General features: G+C 40.8%; 1 long non-coding RNA gene across 1 annotated transcript; it reads left to right on the top strand.

Annotated features, from left to right (window-relative positions):
* Window positions 1-355: 355 nt before the first annotated feature.
* Window positions 356-4439, top strand: LOC306837973. Its single transcript, XR_013781012.1, has 3 exons — window positions 356-457; window positions 1116-1196; window positions 4328-4439. It is a non-coding gene; the product is annotated as an uncharacterized lncRNA (long non-coding RNA).
* Window positions 4440-11952: the final 7513 nt, after the last annotated feature.

Raw genomic sequence — 11952 nt, 5'->3', positions numbered from 1 at the left:
AGAAAACCACTACAACAGGCATAAAAAGTGGCACCCTGAACCCTGGATGCCGATTCTTGCCGTGTTTTTTTTTTTTTTTGTTATTGACAACACTCGTTTGTAAAGTTCAGATATTAGGCTCTTGGGACTTGTAATACGGTACCTTTCAGCAATCATAAGCACGTGTGTAGATTTGACCACGCGCCTCTTTAGGTATGTTGTCGATGTGAGTCTGTGTTAAGCGCGTGCTCACTGCCATGTTTTTATTTTTCATGCCATGCTTTTATGACACCTTTCTCACACTTAAATCAGAACAGTCAACACCAGGTGGCGTACACGAACCGCTGAACTGTTTGCGTCGGACAAGAGGAAAGAAGGAGCCAAAATATTCAAATATAAAAAAGCTTGCGTAAACTCCAGGGAGGCTAGTCATGTGGTCGTGTAGGCAGCAATAAGAAAAATAGTATTGATAATAAATGTGAGTGTTGTGTGAAATCTTTTGACATATTCCTACTCATTTGTCTCTGTGTTTTTCAGTATGCCCCTTAAAAGATTTTAAATCACTGGGTTGGCAGTTAAAGAACAATGCTGGTCAATTTTAATTAATGCAGCCTTCCTTAAGATTTTTTTTTGGACAATAGCCTATTTCGCACTTGTTTTACTTTACTGTGGAGTTGTCCCTTTTCCTGTCCTTGTATTGCAATGACTGGACTCTTCAATGTAAACCTATCCTGTTAGCCCTTTCTCACGGTAGCCATTATTAATTGACAATAAATAGGAACACAAGTGTAACTAGTTGTGTTAGTGAGGTATGCTAACCTCGAGCCACATTCTTGCATCTGCACCAACCAACCAAATAAAATGCAGCCCACACCAATGTCTCAAATGTCTTGTACTTTTTCTGCCAAAATCCAAGAGTTTGAATGTAAGTTTCCCAAGAGACTAAAATAAGGTGAAATGAACTTTTAAAGTGCACTTTAAAACCAAAATCAATGATGTCATCTATCAATCTTAAACTGAAGAAAAGACAATCCCTAAGGAAAACACTGTATAAAAAGGGATTATGAATGTGATAGTTGACATTTCAAGATGTCCTATTAGCCTGGTGTTAATATGATACTTCCTCTACTCTGCAGAGCCATTGGTCCAGAGGGGGACGAGGAGCCGACTGTGTCTTCTCTTCACAGATGTATAAGAAGATGTTCCACTTTAGTGAGGTATGACCAGCTTTTTCACTCTGCATTATATCAACTCATTCAACATTAAACCATTTCAGGAAGTAAAGTTGAAGAATCTCCTTTGTTGTCATAGTTAATACATCTTGGTTACCCTTCAGCTCGCTGCTTTTTCCTCATAAATTATAGCTCTGCATCCACTTTTCCCTGCGTCGCTCACTTTGCTTTAAGCAGATCCATGCCACCAGCAGGGATAATTATCCCCTCCACAGCTGAATCCAGCATCTAGCATGAAAGCAGAGTACCTCTGTACAGAGACAGCAAAAACTGGTTAATGCTTGAGCCAACCTTTCAGTCACGGAAATGCATCATTAGGTGTGTCTGTGCAGCGCTTTAGTACAGGCATGTGTCTTTGAAATTCAGCACCAGCATAATGGAGCACATGTATGTTTATTCAACAGCCCTAGCTCGAAGCGAGAGTAGCAAGATCATTGTAGTCTCATCACAACCATCCCAACACTCCACTTATAGTGCTCCAACATACATACTGTATATCATCAAGGTAGTTTTACTTAGTCTTTTCTTCTGGTCTCTCCTCTCTGACACACCTCTTATTGTTCAATTGTTCATCGTTGGTTAGTTAGCTTGCAGTAGTACCACGCTAAAAGGTAACTGTTATTCTGTAGGTGTATTAAGCTGCAGCAGCAGAGCTTATCAGCTGGCAACAGTCGATTCCCCCTGAGATTGAACTTGCCCGGCTGTAATTGAACTATAAACTGTCTTTGATGCTGCTGAGGTGGCAGGAGTCCAGTGTAGGAATAGTAATTTCTCACAAAGACCTCACCAAAGGAAAAAACACAGCAGTGCTCATAGGCTCCATTTTTCTTAACCAGCTTGTTGAAGGTGTAGATTAATGTATCTAAAAGCTTTCATTTATTCACTACTTGTTGCATAAAATATTTTAGCTTCACAGACTTTATTGCCAGCAAATTGTGCCTGGAAAGTAATGTGTTTTCACTGTGGGAGCACCTCCACTGTCTTCATAGCTTTATTATATAACGCCAGACGTGACGAGCAGACTGACCTGATATCTTCTCTCTAGAGAAGGGACATCCACCTGCTATAAAAGCCTGACGTATTGTTCTTCAATCACACTTAGCAAGCACATCTCTTCCTCGCTTCAGGGAGAGTGGTCTGGTGGTCTCACTATGGGTTAATGGACTTCCTTACTGCCAGACGAGCTTACCTGGAAGGCTTTTTATTTACAACTGCATTAAAAAGCGGCAAATATGACAAGATTACAGTCACAGTATCGATGGCACTTTCACATTAGGCAACACTTTTAGGAGAGTATCTTACGCCCTGCTTGTTGCAGTGTTACAAATACCGCCGATGTCCCTGACGCCCAGTCATAACCATCAGACTGTGTCGTCTCCACATCTACCGCTGTCCTCATTCATGCACGGCCTTTGTCTTGCATCTTATCCCATCTCCCAATATCCCATTTTTCTTTTGAAATATAACATGAGTAAGGTCTTTACCTGCTATTTGTAAAGCGTCTCAAGATAACGATTTGTTGAGAATTGGCACTATACAAACAATGTTTAATTGATTGATTGCACGGTGGATGTGATAGCGTGTTAAGTGTTATTGATGACTCCTATGGGGCAGGCAGAAGGCTTTAAAGGCTTTAAAAAAAAACTGTAATTTGAGAGGATGCTGACCTGACACTGTATGACAAGTCGATAAAGATCTATTTTGAATATTAATTTAAAAATGTCTCATTTCCAGTGCTTAGTTGTCTCTTTTTTCTCGTCGTAACCAGGGATTTAAAGGCCAAAATTGTAATATTTTGAGTTTGTGATTAGTTTTTCTTTCTTGATTCAGAAATAAATTTAGTTCAGTATAGGTTTTTGGTTGCTGCAATTGTAGATTTTTAGTTTGAAACTTGTTTGGAAAGCCCTGAAACTCTCTCCACCTCTAGACTTACTCTTGAGGAGAATAATTATGTAATGTACAGTATATCAAGAAACAGTCATTTGTAATGAAGAAGTCGAGTTCTGAATAGCCCAAAGATTACTGGGAAAGGGGTTCTGGAGGTGGCATCATAATGTTTCCATGTGAAGCAAATGCTTGCTGTCCGTTTGCTGAGGCAGCTGTTCTTAAATTGGCATCCTTAATTAGAGTAAAAGGGTTTTATCATAACTAAGATCTCCGCCTGTTCTCGCAACGTGTGATGGACAAACTGTGGCGCCAGCTGCAGTCGACAGGAGGAAGTAAATGATGCTTTACCTAAAACTCCCTCTTCATTAGATTCCTCATTACACCAACACTGCTACTCACAGCGGTGATGGACTTAAAAAAGGAAGAGACTTACAGAGTTAGTAATGTTTTTTCTGGTTTTAATCTCAAACAATATAACAGTCACATTCAGAAGTGATGATTTTAATACGAGTCATTTGATCACTGATGCTTTAGACTGTCTGCTGTTAACTGATCAGGGTTGTCCCTGTGGCTTTTCACAACATCTGTGGCCTGTTGGGGCTCTGCAGGCAGCAGGGGAGGGGCATAAAAAGTGTAAATGTGTAAGAGGGAGGTCTTTTTTTAACAGATGGCCTTTGAGAAGCTGTGGAACTGGAGCAGCGCTCTGATGATTTATCTATTGCGTTTGCTCCCTCAATCACAGACAGTGAGAAACATTCTTGGCCATCAGCGGCTGACAACAGCCTTTGTGTGTGATGACTGTTGTTGACAGCGTGGCAGGCAACTCAAATAAATTTCCCTCGTTCTCCCTAGCAGGTGCGGGCTTTTAAGCGGAAAATCCATCAACTCTGGCTGTTTCTAACAGTGCTGTTTCACGTTGCTATGATGACAATGCTTTATTAAACGCAGTGTTTTGTGGCGCTATCACATTTTTTTCTGTATTTTCTTCACCTGTTCGTGCATGTGATACTTCATCAGGGCCTGGACTGAGAAATGTTTTTGAAAATAAGACAGAAAAAGTATTTCATTTTCCTTCAACGATTTATTTGAAGTCTTGTCGGCCAGTCTGCTGGGAGACGTACATGTACCCCCTATTGTATTCTGTGTGCCCATAGTCTTTGTTTGGCGTGGGTGGTTATGCTTCCCACATAAAAAAAAAAAAAGATGTTTTGTTTTCTCTGTCTTATCAGCTCTCTGAAGCTTGAGGCGAACCATGAAAATATCTATCAGAAATGTGGGAGAGAGACAGAGTGAACTGATGATGTTGATGAAGACACAATCCAAGGCAAACTCCAGAGGAAAAAGAACAAAAGTGAGTATAGTCTTAGTGTGTGTACATATGAGAGAGCAGTTTGATTGCGGCTTGTAATATGATGTCAATTATTTGTGTATTGTACATAAGAAGCATCCCTTCTGTGCTTTGGTTTCAATGTTTATCAAACGTGGAGTGTTGGCCTGAATGATGACACGTGGACAAACTGCATGGTCATCACAGGTGCTCATCTTTGAAAAGAAGAAAAAAAGTGAAACGACTGTGCAAAACAGTCTGAAGAACTAAATTACTTGGACAACCCAAATGAGAAATGTCTACATACAGTTTATTGGAAACACATGGTGGTAGTGACTAAGAGTGGCACTGCTGCTGTTCAATAGAAAAAAGGAATTCTATAGGCATGTTTAACTGCAGGCAGACAGGCAGGCAGACAGACAGACAGACAGACAGACAGACAGACAGACAGACAGACAGACAGACAGACAGACAGACAGACAGACAGACAGACAGACAGACAGACAGACAGACAAGGAGCAACCATATCAAGGAGAGAGGTGGGATTTTTATTAGCCTGCTGCCATTTTGACCTTGACCCATGAAAGCATCGGAGGGCAGAAACTGAGTAAAGACAAATGCATAATACATGTTAGTTTCTGACAGGAATAATAATGTTCTTAGTTTAAAGACTTATAAGTCATACATTTTTTACCTGGAAATGGATGAAACAACATCTCTTATTTTGTTCATGTTATGTTTGTTGTCAACATTTTTAATAGTCAAATCCCAAAATAGTCAAATCTACTCAAATCCCAAAATGTGACCTCACGGCTCTTTCTGTATTTGTTATATTCTCCATATTTAAAATAGCTTCCCCTTGTTGTCCTTTTTTTTTTTTTTTTTTTTTAATAAACCCTACATTTGATAAAGAGCAACTCTGGGTCTGTTCAATCCCAAAATGTTGTCTAATTTTTTTTATTAGAACAAGAAAACAAATGTATCCTTTAGAATTAAACCAAGTGTGGTAGCTCATGAGGGGCTTCTTTTCGTTCCTGTTCACAATGGAAGTGTCATTTTTTAATAGAAACCTCAACACATTTAGTCTGGATGTACCCTGAGACTGTCTGGCTCGTTTGGGATTGCAGGAAAGCGGTTAAGAAGAACTCTAAAGTGAAATCAAACAATTGATCTTAAGATCCACATTTGACTATTGTCCTGCTAAAACAATGTGTTTTAAAGCTTTATCTCGCAGCAGAGAGAAGGCGGTAAAGACATCATTCAATAGAAAGTCGCACAGTTTATCTAATGGCCATGGCTGAGGGGGCTTCTCATATGGAGAGCATAGATTAAATTCATTGTTCATTTTCTGCATCTGGCAACAATGCAGCAAGGATTGTTCTTCCTGATAGTACCTTTTATATGTTTTTTTAAACCTTTTATATGACGTTAACTCTCAGTCTGAATGTGAATGAACACATGGCATTCTGAAAATGCAGAACATTTCTCATTCTGAGTGCCACTTGTGACATTTTTAACTTTTAAAGACCCTGTTTTATAAGACCTGCTGGGCTCACAAAGTTCTCTCAGTATTTCAACTTTTTAAAAAGCCAATTTCCTGTGAAGAGCGACTTAAAAATCTCTTGACTTTCAAAATGGGGCACAGAAAGAAAGAAAGAAAAAAAGATCCAAAAGCCAAACGAGAGTTTTTCTAAATGTTTGCAGCTTTTACCCCAGGGATCTCCCATCCCCGCGGCTCCACAGGCTTACACGGCTCTCTGTTTTTTAAGCAGCTGGGTTAGAAAAGCAGGAAGCTCTCTGCGACTGAGAGCCATACAATAGGGCTGGGTGGGCTGGGCTCGGATAAAGGCAGGGGGACTCAGCGGAGTATAGGACGTGGAAATGTCCTTGAGATTCAAAGAATCCTGTAGGCTTTTAGCCAAACAGCTCCACTGCTTCATTTTTTCTCTATGAAATCTCTTTCTTGGCAGGCGAAAAGAGAAAAACAGCAAACATTCTTTTCTTTTGTTGCTTTTGCTGTGGATTGCAGGATGTTGGAGGCAACAGCATATTAACATGTGTGCTGGTATTTGTGGATTATGCGGAGTTAAAAAAAATCAACAACATGGAACCAACAGACACTTAATGATAATCAGATCCCACCACCACCCATTTAATTTAAATGTGATATATTTTAATATGTATCTATTCAGTTGATTACTTACATCGTAATCATATTACAAAGTCAATGAACATATTGGTCGTCTGCTAGGATGTCTGCACTTTTTGTATAAAGTTGCCTCTTGTTTTCCTCCCATTAGTCTGTGCCATTTTTTTTCAAAGACATTACTGGATCTGTTATTTTGAGACAAACAAAATGTTGCTTCGCGATGATCATTTTTGACCAAACCTCCTACTCATGTCTCTTGCGTATTGAAGACCATATCTGTAACGTCTGTACCGTTCTCCTGCTCTTCTCCCCTGGAGCTGTAACTTGATAAAGATCCATAAAGCCAGTTAGAGCTGCAGATTCCTGTGAAAATTCTCTGGTGGCCGAACGATACGAGCGACCCCTTCACTTTGTAATGTGTTACATCATTTCGAAATAAACACGATTCCTGCTTTAGGGATGTCAAATGTTTGTTAGGCACATTTGTCAAAACAGTAAAAATCTTATTCCTTCCTTTTACTGGACTCACAAAAGTTAAAACAGCTAAAACGCCACAAACACATCGTATATCCAGAATCTCATGACCTCTAGTTCAAGGTTGATAAAAGTCAACGTGTCCCTAACCCACAAGAGACGAACAGTAGCTGAATATCTTCCAAACAGACACACGGTATCCCTGTTTTTACTTCAATTCAATAGTAAACTATTGGTGCTATTTCATTAACATTACATGATAATTATTAGCCATGTGTTTGTATGCCCTTTGAGGACAGCAGAGACACTGTGCACCAGATAAACCACCTGTTATGGAGACAGAATTCAGGTTTTAGAGCTGTCCTTTAACCCCGTTTGAGGTAAATGACCCTCTTTTTATTATTTGTTGGCATCTTTAGGATCCTCAAGCAAGATGCAAGTCTGACAAGACTTGGTTCAGAGATGAACTGGGACTAAGAGGCGGAAGGTCGAGGTTGTCCTCACATCATTTTTTTAAATTCAAGTCAGAGAAATTACAGAATGAAATCACCCTGAAAATGAACTTTTGTTCAGTGTCGCACAGAGCCGCGGGCTGTGTTGAGCCGTCCATGTGCTCCTACCCTGTACTTTGTTCCTGCTCACTTCACATGAGCGTGCTGTCCTGAAGGCAAAAGTGATATTTTAGTCTAACAACAGGACATACTTTTAGTAAATTGTCTTCATTCTTCTTCTTGACATTTCTCCTTTAAACAGACTATGAATCTGACCTAATTATATTTACAGAAGAGAAATTCATATTCATCACATCCATCCACTCTTTTTTTTTAATCACATTTGATCTGTATTTTTCCCTCAATCATTGCTCATGATATCACCTCTATTTTGTATACCTCCCATCATTTCCAGCTTAATGTAATAGAATCAAATTGGATTCATTGGGTTTCTCCGCTCTCCTTTTCTTATCTCTGCAGCATTGACCTGAGAAATTGCTTCCTGCCTAGATTCTGGGCCTGATTTTGAAGTAATTTCTTGCTTTTCCAAAAGCTGAAGGGTGAAGAAAAGATGGGGAGAGGACAGTTCTATGTTTGTCACTGGGTAAAATTGATCCACTCTTGTGGAATTTTCACACAGAGGGTCTGAGTGGACGGACACTTCACATGCTGGCTGAATTAGACGGAATTATCACCACAGAGTGAACCAGAGGCTGCATTAGCACTTCATATCTAAAACAGTGGACCCTGGCTCTGTGGCAGTTTGAAAAACATAGAGGTTTGCATGTGTATGGGTCGGAAAAGAGAGTTTCTATTCTAGACAAAAACATCACAGGTCTGAGTTTTTTTGTTGGCAGTATTTTCTGCATTCAGAAACCAACCTTGAAGTAGAAATCTACTTCCTGTCTACAACTGGCTGCACGTTAGTCCGGCTACAGAAATGCTAAAGCCGCTATTACACAGTTGTTCTTCCACATAAAATGTGGATGAAAAGTATAACATGTTAATGTGGACATAGCCCGAGCCTTTTTAAAAGAGCTTCCTAGACCAAAGAAGTTAAGATATTTCTTAAGGGCTGACAGAACAGTACACATAACCCATGACGGCTTAAGTGATGGAAGGGCTTAAATTGTGGAAAAGTTCAGATCAGCAGCAGAGGGGAGAAATCAGAAGCACTTAGCGGTAAGTGAAATAGATTCAGGGAGGCTCTTTAACATCTTTAGCTGGATGAAGATATTGGCTGATTATCATTAAGTTAATTCATCATAGAAAATGACATGTAGGTTTTTTTGGGGGGTAAATCTTAAAGGACACAGCAACATACACCATGCCACTATAAAGAATCAAAAGCTCAAAGAAGCTGGTTTCAATCATTTCAATTTCAAATGCGAAATACAAATACAGGTTTGTTTGTTCAGTGTACCAAAAATCCAGAGTGTTTGTTGTTGTTTGGCTTTAATGGAAGGCAGAGTGAAAAAGTGGAAAGAGATGCAATATCTGTTTTTTAATATGGTCGTAATCCTGCAGGTATTCAGACAGCCTGTCAAAGAGGGAAAGTCAGGAAGGTGGCCTTGTCCTACTCTACAACTGTAATCAAAATCGGCCCGGGGCCTTTGTCGCATGCCAACCCCCCCTCTCTCCCTCCTTTATCTTTCCATCACTGGCTGCATGAAGATGAACATGTTAGTGTGTGTGTGTGTGTGTGTGTGTGTGTGTGTGTGTGTGTGTGTGTGTGTGTGTGTGTGTGTGTGTGTGTGTGTGTGTGTGTGTGTGTGTGTGTGTGTGTGTGTGTGTGTGTGTGTGTGTGTGTGTGTGTGTGTGTGTGTGTGTGTGTGTGTGTGTGCTTCGCTTCCGAACCTGGTAAAACTGGCATTCAATTGTTGCATGACGACCTCAGTAGTTTGTAAAATGATTCAATCGTTGATGGCCCACTTGGGTCTTGTTCTGATTGACCTATCAGAAGTCTTACTCAACCATGTCGGCTCAGTTCGCTCTGCGTAGAAGACATGTTGCCATCAAACACTCTAACCTCTTTAATCACACTTATTCTCACACCGGATGGACAGCTGCTTTAATTCTGTTACCGTCTTCGTGGTTGATTGCTGTAACCAGCTCAGTTGAAGTGATGCTGCCTGACAAGACATCCGTTCAGAAGAGATATTTCTGCGGAAACCTCACAGCGTAGCACTGATGAAATCCACTCTGTGGTCTATTGATCTGGTCTGTGATTTGATTGATGGTGTCTTTAAACATTCATTAGATTGAGGCATGGTGGAGCTGCGGGGTGGCAGGTGCTCCTGTAGAGCATATTTGTCTATGTTTACAGAAGCAGGAGCATTCAGTCAGCACTGAGAAAAGAGGCCTGACAGATGACCCAGGGTCCAGTGAGTCACGCTGTCACTACATACTACGCACACAAACACAGCCCCACGAGGCGACAGCTGAAGGTAATGTTTTACACATTCATATTTGCCTACATATCTACTGTATCTGAGGTTATTATTGATCCCCTGGTGGGAGGCACCTCATTCTTTTCTGTGCATATATTGCAGGCTGCAACAAGGCCTCTTGTTTTGCCGAATCACAAATCTTTCCTCCTGACATTTCAAAATACATACACTTAATTTAAAGGCTTTGCTTGTTCAATTATTTCTATGAATACAAAACCATAAATCAGCTTAAGGGGGTGCTTCAAAAAGGTTCCTGTTCAAAAAACATTTTTAATCGCGTAAATATTCCAAGGATGTTCTCAAAAAGGTGCAAATCAACCTTGACTGTGAGCGAGTGGGCAGGGTGATGACTCTTCATGTTGAGCAGAGTTTACTGCTTGGCTCAGCTGTCAGTATCATCTTTTTCACTATTGTATTTGTCTGTGATATTAAGCCAGAGATATTCACAGTTAAGAAATAGTCTAACTCCGGCATGCACTGTTTTTTCTCTCCTGACGGAATTCGGATTCCATACAGGTCCCATTTTCATCCCATGTTAATTTTTATACTTTTACTAGCTTTTTGTATGCATCCTGTTCCTGTAGAAAAATCATTATCCCTCATATTACAATTGTAAAATCGACTACAGTATTTCTCTACATGTGACATATAACATATGATCATTTTGAGCATGCAGGGCATCGATCCTTGACGTCCTCTTTGATTCTGCAGCTCCTGACAGTGACCATAAATCATGGAGCTGCTATAGTGGATTTACCCAAATCGATGTATCCCTGAGTGTTTGTACATGTGTGTGTGTGTGTGCGTGTGTGTGTATTGGGGGAGGAGGGGGTGGGGTTAAACAGCAATGGTGAAGCAAATAATAAGTTAATCACCTACAGAACATCACATGCTGCAGAAAATATCCTGACTTGATAAGCAGGCTCATTAGGCTGTGTCAATGAAGACTGGATGTTAATTACAGCTGTATTCTTCAATTAGTGCTGATAGGAGGCAGGTCCACTGCAGGCTTAAAGTGAACGGTAGGTCAGCGGGGTTCAGCTCTTGTAGTGATGACTGAGGTGAGGAAGGAAGAAATTAATGCCAGCAGGGAGAATTAGACGAAAGAGAATTAAAATGGGAAGAAAAAAAACGGGTTTGGTAGCCTAATCATGCCGGTGCTTTAATTGCTATTGTATTGCTGGTGGTATTACACTGAAACCCGACACCCACTCTGCTCCTGCCACAGACTAATGCCCACCTAGCTCACACTTTCACATGAAAGCAGAGCCTGAACAGAAGGCGATCCCTGCAGTCAGTGCTGGCGGCTCCCCCACAGTGGATTCTGGGTCAGGTTGTGTTCGCCAGCAGAGCAGAGGGAAAGCCTCGGCTGTCAGCACATGAAACACAACAGATCTGCCGGCTTTTTGAAGCAGGGAAATGAGAATTTGCCTCCGCCTAAGCTTGCATCACCCATACTCATCGCCCACTCCGACGATGGAGTGGGGGAGAAAGTTCAGACGCAACGTTCTACTCCGTCTTTGTCAGCACAGACCAGAGCCCACGCTTTGTTCTCCATTTGTGTGTGGATGTATCAGCAGTAGAAGAAGTCATTACACAGATGATATGCAGTTTTGTTTATTTGTATGTTGTTCTGCTGACATGCTATATTGTAGTATGTTTGCGTGTTTAGGTGATAAATAAACCTGCTTGTGCATACATGTGAGAGTGAAAAGTTGCCCTGGGCAATCGTCACAGCAATCCTCTTTTCATCCAATGACTCAGTTGAATAGAATAACACCTCTGGCTTCAACTCGTTACACAAGAGGCATGTGTGAGAACAGAGGACAGTAATGACTTCTCTCTTCTGCAAATAGAAACATGCACATTACTCTGTCAGAGGTAACACAACCATCCTCAGGGGAAAAGTGTGTGCACTGTTCATGTAAATTACTGATTAGTTGTTGGTGAAAGGCTAGATTTG

This window comes from Symphodus melops (assembly GCF_947650265.1).
Source record: "Symphodus melops genome assembly, chromosome: 17".
NCBI classification, from domain to species: domain Eukaryota; kingdom Metazoa; phylum Chordata; class Actinopteri; order Labriformes; family Labridae; genus Symphodus; species Symphodus melops.
Note: the sequence above shows the minus strand (reverse complement) of the source record. Positions and strands in the feature narration are given on the sequence as shown.